The following is an 11,672-nucleotide window of genomic DNA, read 5'->3' on the forward strand; positions in this document are numbered from 1 at the left end:
AAGGGCTCTAGGGATCATTGGGGAGAAAAGAAATAAAGAAAATTTTTCTTCTCCTCATAATTTTTCTAAGTTTCTTTTGAGGAATCTGTAAGCGTGAACGTACTCTTCTTTCTTCCCTGGAAGCGCACTGACGGGGAAGACGTGGTTCTGTATTGGGTCGTCGTATCTCTTGGAGATCTGTAACAGCATACCCGTACGTGGGGGGCATAAACTTTTCTGGGACAGCGCATCAGCGTGCTTCGATCCACAGGCCATCTTCTCTCTCTTTCTTCATTTTATTATTATATTGTCAAGTTAATTATTTGCTAGTTTATTCTTCTTATTTACTGTTTTGAATATTAGAAATATTTAATTTATCAATTATATTTGTGCATCTAGGCTAACAATCCAGGAAAGTTTATGTACTGTTAGTACTAGATTTTAGATTGCAATATTTATTAAATATTTTGCTGCATAATTATAAATTGTTCTATTTTAGCTGTTACACATTTATACTAGTTTTACTTTAGTACTTAATTTTTCAAGTAAAATATTAGATTGCTTAATCTCCAAGAGGTTTATTAATACCTCCATTTGGACTCCTTACGGAGTAATTTCCATATTCCATTCAAACGAAAATTCGGAAATTGGTTAATTCATAGGAGCTAGCTTAATATTGCACTTAGGATAAAATTGAACGATATCTAGTGAAATTATCTATTGAATAACGGTGTCTAAGAAAAGCTTGTCAAAAAGGCATACATGCCTAAGAAAGGCTGGTACTTAAGTGAGCCAAGTGCTCCACCACCGATCTGAAGCTGATCTGGCTGTTATTCTTTAGATTTTTCAATTAGACATCTAAAGTTCAAATTAGATATCAGTGCAATAATTTGACATAAACCTTCTCATTTGTACATGTGTCAAAATTGTGTTAAGCTACAAATTAATGGCTTCCTACATATCTGAAAATCTTAGTGCTAAATCTGAAAAGTTTGATGGTGAAAACTTTAGGAGGTGACGGAATCAAATGCGGTTCTGGCTCACCACCCTAGGTTGGTTTCAGCTGTTGGTGAGAGTACTACTACTAAAGTCAATAATAGGTCTAACCCATTTGCTCACCTTTCCCATTTAATTTTCAGCATGTGCCCTGCATGGAAGAAGTTTGAATTTGAATTTGAATTTCTCCCCCATGTGGCTGATTAGGATGTAGTTCAATTATCCCGCCAACAAGCTATGTATGGCACATGAGTCTTAAGTCTACATAAGGGAGTCATAGGCCTTTTGTGAGGATACATCTTTAATCATTGTATTTGCTTTTTAATGCACTTGAACTTAATCCCAAAATTAGAATTTAAGAATAATGACAAATGTGAGATATGTGTAGAGGCCAAATTACTAAAAGACCCTTCCACTCTGTAAGTAGAGATTCTGATCTTCTTAAACTCATACATAATGATATATGTGACTCAAGAAGAACCTCAAGGGGTAAAAACAAATATTTTATAACTTTCATAGATGTTCTTTCTAAATACTGTCACCTTTATCTTATCAAAGCTAAAAATGAGATCTTAAATAAATTCAAAGTCTATAAAGTAGAAGCTAAAAACCAACTAGATAAAAAGATTAAAATCTTAAGGTCTGATAGAGGAGGTGAATATACCTCATTTGAGCTGATCCAGTTCTGTAAAGAACATGGGATAATTCATGAAGTAACAACTCCTTATTTACCCCAATCTAATGGAGTAGCTGAGAGAAAGAATAGAACCTTAATGGATATGGTTAACTCTATGTTAATTAGTTCAGGTGCACCAAAAAAAATTTTGGAGGGAAGTGTTAGATGTATGCCCTAGAAGCCAATTTGGCTAACACATTGTTGATTCTAGGGACATAATTTTGTACTTGACTATTTATTATTGAATAAATAAAAGGCATCTTTTTCATTCATATTGTTTATGTGTCTATGAATCGTCCAAGAAATTAATAAGATGATGATACATATTCTCAAGAGTTGAGAATTTGAGCCATGTATCATTGGTGATTAATTTCTAAATGCTCCTGATCAATGGATCATCACGAGGACGGTGATCGATCCGATCAGTGCACAGATCACTTTCCTTCTGGATGGACGAGACTTGAGTCCACAGTGTAGGGACACTGAAGTGATAGTGCAGGTGCTTGTTAGAGAACAAGGGTACTGAGCGTGACCAAGACAAGAAGTCACTTGGATGTCTATCCACTCGTCAGTGACTTACTTGATGTTGCAGTAGTGTGACTGGTCTTTTGACCTGCGGTGCTTCGGCTACTCACAGTGAGGTTATTGTAGTTTGACTGCACACATACATGGTCTCTAGCCATATGGGTCCATGCAGTGTAGATTGGCTGCAGTAGGTTCACTGTAGGAGTAGGGTATGCACCTATAAGAAATCTATCGACCTTGATAGAAGAGGAGTGATCCTATGTGATTTGTTAGACTGAGTTCTAAGACCTTGGCCAGGGCAGTAATATAAAGTGGAAAAAGAGTTTTCCATTATCGAACTCAAGTCGAATAAATCTTGACATATGACAGACAATGGGGTTTGATGAGTTGTCCATGACCTCCGTCCTGTAGGGATCCACGATAGTAGGACTGTATCACATGTTAACTGCACCTAGAGGTTCATCATTCCATTCTGCTGGGTAGCCACTACATGCTGCTAGGTGTCACTGGTGGATGGTGGGACTCATAGGGATTATCTTGATGATCGATAAATCCTAATGAGTTGAGTTGGAATCGTTCCAACCCATTGAAAGGAGTTTTCAATGATATAGTGATAGAGATCACAATATATCTCACTACCAGTCAGAATAGAACCTATGGGGTCACACACACTAGAAGTATTGACCGATCCGATGGTTGAAATCGTGATTAGGAATCACAAGAAATCAATTTGATTGATAAGAAGTTGAAGAAGGAAAAGGAATTAATTAATTGGACTTGAAACAAGAATCCTACTTCGGGTAGGATACCTAGAGTGCTAATTGGATTAGGACTGGCATTCCTACTTGGAATAGGATTCCTCAATCCTAATGAGATTAGGAGTTTTGAATTAAAATTGGATTCCTACTTGGAGTAGGATTCCTAGAAATCCTAATTGGATTAGGACTTCGGATTCAAATAGAGTCCTAATTGGATTAGGACTAAAATTAAACAAATCCTAATTGGATTAGGATTCCTTAAGTCCTAATTAATTATTAATCTAATGAATCAACATGACTCCTAATTGGATTAGGATTGAAGAGTTCAATTGAGTCATGATCCATTCAAGTCCTAATTAGATTGGGACTAGCATAGATTGAACCCAAATTGGCTAATCCTAATTAGATTAGGATGAAACCATGAGAGAGGCACCTAATCCTCTTTGGAAGAGGATTAGGTTAACCAACTAAGAGGGGCATCAGCCCCTCTCCAATTGCTTGGGGCGACAAGAAGAGAGGAGCTAGGGCCGGCGCCCCCTTTTTTCTTTGGAAAGTTATCTAGGGCTCCAACTTTGGAGGAGCCCTTGATAGCTATAAGAAGCACCATGAGGCCGGCGCCCTAAGCATTGGAGCCCTCTTCCCTTGTGCCGTGGCCACCCTCTTCCTCCCTCTTAGTTGCAGCCGCAAGCAAGAAAGAAGGAACCTCCAAGTGTTGGCGGCCTCCTCCTCTTCCTTTTCTTCATCCAGCGCAAGCAACAGAAAGAAGGCTGTGCAGGGGTTCATCTACTTCCTCTTCTTCATCCTTCTTCTTCCTCCTCTCAAGCACTTTCAAGAGTTGAAAGAAAGAGAAGAGATCAGCCATCAAAGGAGTCTTTGCAAGGGAGCTAGCACCCCGGAAAGACAAGAAAGCTTTGATCGGTTCTCTACTTCGTGTGGATACCCGTAGAGGCCGGACGTTTGAACGGCTTCAAGCGAACCCTCTTCCTAAAACCACGAATTCAGATTCGCGGTGATCATCTACCCGCGCAAGGTGAAGATTTGATCTTCCTAGTAGTTTTAAAAGTTTTAATTCTTACCTAATTACGAAAGGTCTCGAAACAACGTTCATGCGATGAACGTCGAACTCGCGCATGCCGATTCCGCTGCCATCTGAAAATTTTTTTGAAATATCAGCGGCATGGGCGGGTTCCCAACAGTGGTATCAGAGCCTAGGTTTCGTAGATTAAGGTAAGAATTAAATATCTAAAGGCATATTAGATCTGAAAATTAAATGATCATGCATGCTGAAAAATTCTGCATGCAGATTTTCAGGGGTGCTGATTTTTTACATGCTGATTTTTATGTGATAAAAAGATGATTCTAATTACATTGTTAATGGGATTACAAAGTTTAGAATCATGATTAGCATGATCAGCAACCTATGTCATGATATAATCAGTTAAGTTTCAGATCTGAAAATTATAATTGTAGCATACGGTGATGATCATAGGATTCAATCCCTTTTGGTATCAAATGTAATGACCTGCGATGTGATCTGCGATGTCATGTAATTTTTCAGATGCTTGCATGCATCTTATTTGATGTTTTGAGAGGCCTGCGTGCCTCCTAAAAGGAGATGTAAATTATTTTTATTTTTATTTTACATCTGGTTGTATTTCTGTGATGTGATGTATATCAACGATCAAGTTGAAGCAAAGGCATGAGATGAAAGATGATCTAAGCGGTTGATGGCGATGGGATCAAGAGTTGATCAAGGATCGAATCAAGGAAGCTTGGAATCAATTCAAGAGTTGAAGACCACTTGATCGATTGATGTGCATGTGCTTGTAATACGACCTAATTAGAATCCATGATCATCACCTAGTTAAAGTTTAGCTTTAATTATTGCCGCGATTATAACTGCCTGCAATGCGCCGTTTGCATGTGATGTGAATGAGAGTCGGGTAGATAGGCTTACATGTGATGTAGCAAACCCAATTGAGACCTAAATCAAAACCTCCTCAATCAAGTCGAGAGTGAACCGACATGAGCAAGTCATATTAGATTAATTGATCTAATTGGTGTCTAGGAAAGCATGAAAGGTGGTTACTTAATTAGGACCTTACTCTCTGAGTAAGGGGAGCCTCCCACCTGCTTACCTGGCCAATTGTTCGATTACCTCTTATGAAAGGCTCAAGTTGCAAACAGTAAGACCTGATTAACCAATATTAAGTCAATAGGTCTTCCACTGTAGTAGAGCTGCTAAGGCCTTTCTGATGTTGACTTGTCTCGGCTGGATACAGTGGTCAAGTTGCATTGGGGGGCTGGACCTCTCTATAGACATGAGATGTTGTAGGGTAAAGGTGGGGTTGGGCACCAATAACTGTTAGGTGAGGACCCAATGACGACTTTATTCCTACGGTTATACGGTGGGTCTGACTTAACTAAGAAATGGGACCAATAACTGTTAGGTGAGGTCTTCATGGCTTAGAGACCAAGTTACACTGCAACATGCTTGAGAAGCATTGTACAAGAGTTGTACACTCATCCATCTATGTGTCACCAATAACTGTTAGGTGAGGTGGCATGTAAATCGGTGGGACCGCAGTACCCACTAGAAACCCTAGTCGTGTGGGATTTCCGTTTTCCTACCAGGGGAGTGTGAGGAATTCGAGAAAATAGTGGGAGTCATATTTGTTCTAAAAGACCTTAGGACAGATTAGGATCAAGTACAAAAGTCTAACTAGAATCTTTACTCTCTGCAGATACAATGTCGGCTTCAAACCCTTTGACCCGTATTCTTGAGACCAACCGACTGACCGGAACCAATTACAAGGACTGGTTTAGAAATCTCAAAATAGTTTTGGACTGTGAGAAGATAGGCTACATACTCGATTCAGATATCCCCACATTACCAGCACGTCCCACTGATGTTCAGCGTGAGATGCATAAAAAGTGGTTGGACGATGACATTAGAGTAAAATGCTATATGATGGCATCTATGTCTAATGAACTCCAATGCCAGCATGAAAATATAAAGACTGCTAGGGACATACTGGCACACCTGCAAGAGTTGTATGGTGAGCAGAGTCGCACAGCTCGTTTTGAAGTGTCCAAGAGGCTTTTCAAAGCGAAGATGCGCGAGGGGCAGTCTGTCCATGATCACGGTCTGACCATGATCAAGGACCTAGAGGAGCTTGAGAAGCTCGGTATGGACATGCACAAGGAATTGCAAGTGGATTTGATCCTACAGTCACTTTCTGATTCATTTGGTCAGTTTATAGTAAACTACCACATGAATAAGATTGAATGCACTAAGACTGAACTAATCAACATGTTGGTAACTGCTGAGGGAGCCTTGAAAGGTTCAAGGGGCAATGTCCTCGCTGCTGAGTTGACTTCTGGTTCCAAGAGAAAGTCTACTTGGAAGAAAAAGAAGCTTGCAAAGAAGCAGAAGAAAGACAAGAAGCCAAAGAAGGAAGTTCAAAAGAAAAAGGCTAACGACAAAGGAAAATATTTCCACTGCAATGTCGAAGGCCACTGGAAGAGAAACTGTCCTTCATACCTCGAGAGCCTAAAGAACAAGAAAGGTGATATACCTTCAGAAGGTATAGACTTGCTCATAATTGAAACTAATCTAACGGTTTCTTCTACTTCTAGTTGGGTTATAGATTCTGGTTCTAGTGCTCATTTGTGCACTACCATGCAGGGTCTAAAGGAAAGTAGAAGGCTGGCGGAAGGTGCGGTAACCCTTCGGGTTGGCAACGGGGCAAAAGTTGCTGCTGTGGCTGTGGGCACCTACCATCTACGACTACCGTCTGGATTTAGTTTAATACTTAGAGACTGCTATTATGTACCTGTTGCTAGCAGAAATTTGATTTCTGTTTCATGTCTAGCACAGGAAGGTCATATTTTTACATTTGACAAAGACTGCTGTTCTATTTATTTGAGAAATAAAATAGTCGCACGTGGTTTCATGATTGACAGTCTCTATCATTTACATATGGATGTATCTGTGAATGTTACCGAGCAAGATGTGAGTGCCAAAGGATCCAAAAGATCCAGAGATGAGATAAACCAAAGATATTTGTGGCACCTCAGACTTGGCCATATTGGAGAAGATAGGATGAACAAAATGGATAAAGATGGGCTCTTAGGCTCATTGACTTCCGAGTCATATCCAGTTTGCGAGTCCTGTCTTCAAGGAAAGATGGCTAGACTGCCCTTTGTAGGACATGGGGAGAGGACCACCGAAATACTTACCCTAGTACATACAGATGTATGTGGCCCATTCGATGTGCTAGCCAGGGACGTTATTCATACTTCATTACCTTTACCGATGATTATTCACGGTATGGATATGTGTATCTTATGAGACACAAGTCTGAATCCTTTGAAAAGTTTAAAGAGTTCAAGAATGAAGTAGAAAAACAAACTGGAAAACCTCTTAAGGCTCTTCGATCAGATCGAGGAGGAGAATACCTTAGTGGGGAATTCCGGGACTATCTCAAAGAAAAAGGCATAGTCTCACAATGGACACCTCCGGGTACACCTCAACTCAACGGGGTGTCAGAGAGGAGAAATCGGACCCTGTTGGACATGGTCAGGTCCATGATGAGCTTCACTGATTTACCTATGTTCCTTTGGGGAGATGCCTTACTCACAGCGATTTATTTATTGAATAGAGTTCCCTCTAAATCCGTTCCTACCACACCGTATGAGATATGGCATGGTAAGAAACCAAGTCTGGGTCATCTCAAGATTTGGGGGTGTCCGGCCCACGTCAAGCGACTACAGGCGGACAAGTTAGAGGCTAGGACCATAAGTGCTCGTTTTATAGGATATCCTAAAGAGTCATTAGGATACAATTTTTACGTCTCAGAGGATCACAATGTGTTTGTGAGCCGTCATGCCATCTTCTTGGAAAATCAGTTTATCCTTGATAGAGGCAGTGGGAGGAAAATTGAGCTTGAAGAGAAAGTCTCTGAAAAGCAACGAGTCATGGATCCTATAGAACCTATTCATAAGGAGCCAGTACACGATGTCCCTCAACCACCTCGTAGATCTAGTAGGGTCTCCCATCCTCCCGATAGATACTTAGGTATACTAGAAGAGGATACCGAGGAAATGTTCCTGGTGGGAGATAGGGATCACATACAGGATCCCAAAACCTACAACGAGGCGATATCTGATGTCGATTCTGAGAAATGGCTGGAAGCTATGAAGTCAGAGTTAGACTCCATGCGTTCCAACCAAGTCTGGACCTTAGTAGATCCACCAGAAGGTATTGTACCTATTGGATGCAAATGGATCTACAAAAGGAAGATAGGTTCGGATGGAGAGGTAGAGACCTATAAGGCAAGGCTTGTGGCGAAAGGGTATAGTCAGCGCGAAGGCATTGACTATCAGGAGACCTTTTCACCTGTTGCCATTCTAAAATCCATCCGAACATTGCTTGCCATTGCAGCATTTCATGATTATGAAATTTGGCAGATGGATGTAAAAACTGCTTTCCTGAATGGATATCTTGATGAAGATATCTATATGGAACAGCCTTTGGGTTTCACTTCCAGTGATGGAGATCACAAGGTCTGCAAGCTGCAAAGGTCCATCTATGGACTAAAGCAAGCATCTCGGAGTTGGAACACTCGTTTCGTTGACGCAATCAAAACGTTTGATTTCATCAAAAACGAAGAGGAACCGTGTGTTTACAAAAAGGTTAGTGGGAGTGCTGTCGTTTTTCTCGTACTGTACGTAGATGACATTCTCCTAATAGGGAATGATATTCCCATGCTAACCTCGGTTAAGGTTTGGTTGTCAAAAAGAATTCTCCATGAAAGACCTTGGGGAAGCATCCTATATTTTGAAAATAAAGGTCTATAGAGATAGATCTAAAAGAATGCTTGGCCTTTCACAGAAGATGTACATAGAGGAGGTGCTGAAGAGATTCAACACATGAGCAAGATTCCCTATGCATCGGCAATGGGAAGCCTCATGTATGCCATGCTGTGTACACAACCTGATATAGCTCTTGCTGTGAGTGTCACAAGCAGATATCAGTCGGATCCAGGCAAAAAGCACTGGATAGCTGTGAAAGAACAGTCTTAAGTACTTGAGAAGAACTAAGGACATGTTCTTGGTCTTTGGGAGAAGATCAGAGTTGAAGGTAGAAGGATGCACACATATTGATGATAGAAAGTCTACATCAGAATATGTGCAATTGTGGTTCAGTAAATTGGAAGAGTTCCAAACAACCGATCATTATAGATTCTACCTTAGAAGCTGAATGTTAAGCCGTATCTAAGGGTGCAGTGGAAACCTTCTGATTAAAAGTTAATTGCAGAGTTAGGTGTAATGTCATTAGATGCCATAACACTTTACTGCGATAACATTGGCACCATAGCACAAGCTATGGAGCCATGGTCTCATCAGAAGTCCAACCACATTGAGCGGCGCTTCCATTTCATACGCGACTATGATGTAGAGGTGCAGAGAGTAGACTCCGCGGATAACGTGGCAGACCCGTTCACTAAGCAGCTGAGTCAGCAAAAGACTGAAGCCCACCTTGAGAAGATGGGCCTAAGATATATGACCAATTGGCTTTAGTACAAGTGGGAGATTGTTAGATGTATGCCCTAGAAGCCAATTTGGCTGACACATTGTTGATTCTAGGGACATAATTTTGTACTTGACTATTTATTATTGAATAAATAAAAGGCATCTTTTTCATTCATATTGTTTATGTATCTATGAATCGTCCAAGAAATTAATAAGATGATGATACATATTCTCAAGAGTTGAGAATTTGAGCCATGTATCATTGGTGATTAATTTCTAAATGCTCCTGATCAATGGATCATCACGAGGACGGTGATCGATCCGATCAGTGCACAGATCACTTTCCTTCTGGATGGACGAGACTTGAGTCCACAGTGTAGGGACACTGAAGTGATAGTGCAGGTGCTTGTTAGAGAACAAGGGTACTGAGCGTGACCAAGACAAGAAGTCACTTGGATGTCTATCCACTCGTCAGTGACTTACTTGATGTTGCAGTAGTGTGACTGGTCCTTTGACCTGCGGTGCTTCGGCTACTCACAGTGAGGTTATTGTAGTTTGACTGCACACATACATGGTCTCTAGCCATATGGGTCCATGCAGTGTAGATTGGTTGCAGTAGGTTCACTGTAGGAGTAGGGTATGCACCTATAAGGAATCTATCGACCTTAATAGAAGAGGAGTGATCCTATGTGATTTGTTAGACTGAGTTCTAAGACCTTGGCCAGGGCAGTAATATAAAGTGGAAAAAGAGTTTTTCATTATCGAACTCAAGTCGAATAAATCTTGACATATGACAGACAATGGGGTTTGACGAGTTGTCCATGACCTCCGTCCTGTAGGGATCCACGATAGTAGGACTGTATCACATGTTAACTGCACCTAGAGGTTCATCATTCCATTCTGCTGGGTAGCCACTACATGCTGCTAGATGTCACTGGTGGATGGTGGGACTCATAGGGATTATCTTGATGATCGATAAACCCTAATGAGTTGAGTTAGAATCGTTCCAACCCATTGAAAGGAGTTTTCAATGATATAGTGATAGAGATCACAATATATCTCACTACCAATCAGAATAGAACCTATGGGGTCACACACACTAGAAGTATTGACCGATCCGATGGTTGAAATCGTGATTAGGAATCACAAGAAATCAATTTGATTGATAAGAAGTTGAAGAAGGAAAAGGAATTAATTAATTGGACTTGAAACAAGAATCCTACTTCGGGTAGGATACCTAGAGTTCTAATTGGATTAGGACTGGCATTCCTACTTGGAATAGGATTCCTCAATCCTAATGAGATTAGGAGTTTTGAATTAAAATTGGATTCCTACTTGGAGTAGGATTCCTAGAAATCCTAATTGGATTAGGACTTCGGATTCAAATAGAGTCCTAATTGGATTAGGACTAAAATTAAACAAATCCTAATTGGATTAGGATTCCTTAAGTCCTAATTAATTATTAATCTAATGAATCAACATGACTCCTAATTGGATTAGGATTGAAGAGTTCAATTGAGTCATGATCCATTCAAGTCCTAATTAGATTGGGACTAGCATAGATTGAACCCAAATTGGCTAATCCTAATTAGATTAGGATGAAACCATGAGAGAGGCACCTAATCCTCTTCCAAAGAGGATTAGGTTAACCAACTAAGAGGGGCATCAGCCCCTCTCCAATTGCTTGGGGCGACAAGAAGAGAGGAGCTAGGGCCGGCGCCCCCTTTTTTCTTTGGAAAGTTATCTAGGGCTCCAACTTTGGAGGAGCCCTTGATTGCTATAAGAAGCACCATGAGGCCGGCGCCCTAAGCATTGGAGCCCTCTTCCCTTGTGCCGTGGCCAGCCTCTTCCTCCCTCTTAGTTGCAGCCGCAAGCAAGAAAGAAGGAACCTCCAAGTGTTGGCGGCCTCCTCCTCTTCCTTTTCTTCATCCAGCGCAAGCAACAGAAAGAAGGCTGTGCAGGGGTTCATCTACTTCCTCTTCTTCATCCTTCTTCTTCCTCCTCTCAAGCACTTTCAAGAGTTGAAAGAAAGAGAAGAGATCAGCCATCAAAGGAGTCTTTGCAAGGGAGCTAGCACCCCGGGAAGACAAGAAAGCTTTGATCGGTTCTCTACTTCGTGTGGATACCCGTAGAGGCCGGACGTTTGAACGGCTTCAAGCGAACCCTCTTCCTAAAACCACGAATTCAGATTCGCGGTGATC

Source organism: Phoenix dactylifera, unplaced genomic scaffold (genome assembly GCF_009389715.1).
Source record: "Phoenix dactylifera cultivar Barhee BC4 unplaced genomic scaffold, palm_55x_up_171113_PBpolish2nd_filt_p 001278F, whole genome shotgun sequence".
Lineage (NCBI taxonomy): Eukaryota > Viridiplantae > Streptophyta > Magnoliopsida > Arecales > Arecaceae > Phoenix > Phoenix dactylifera.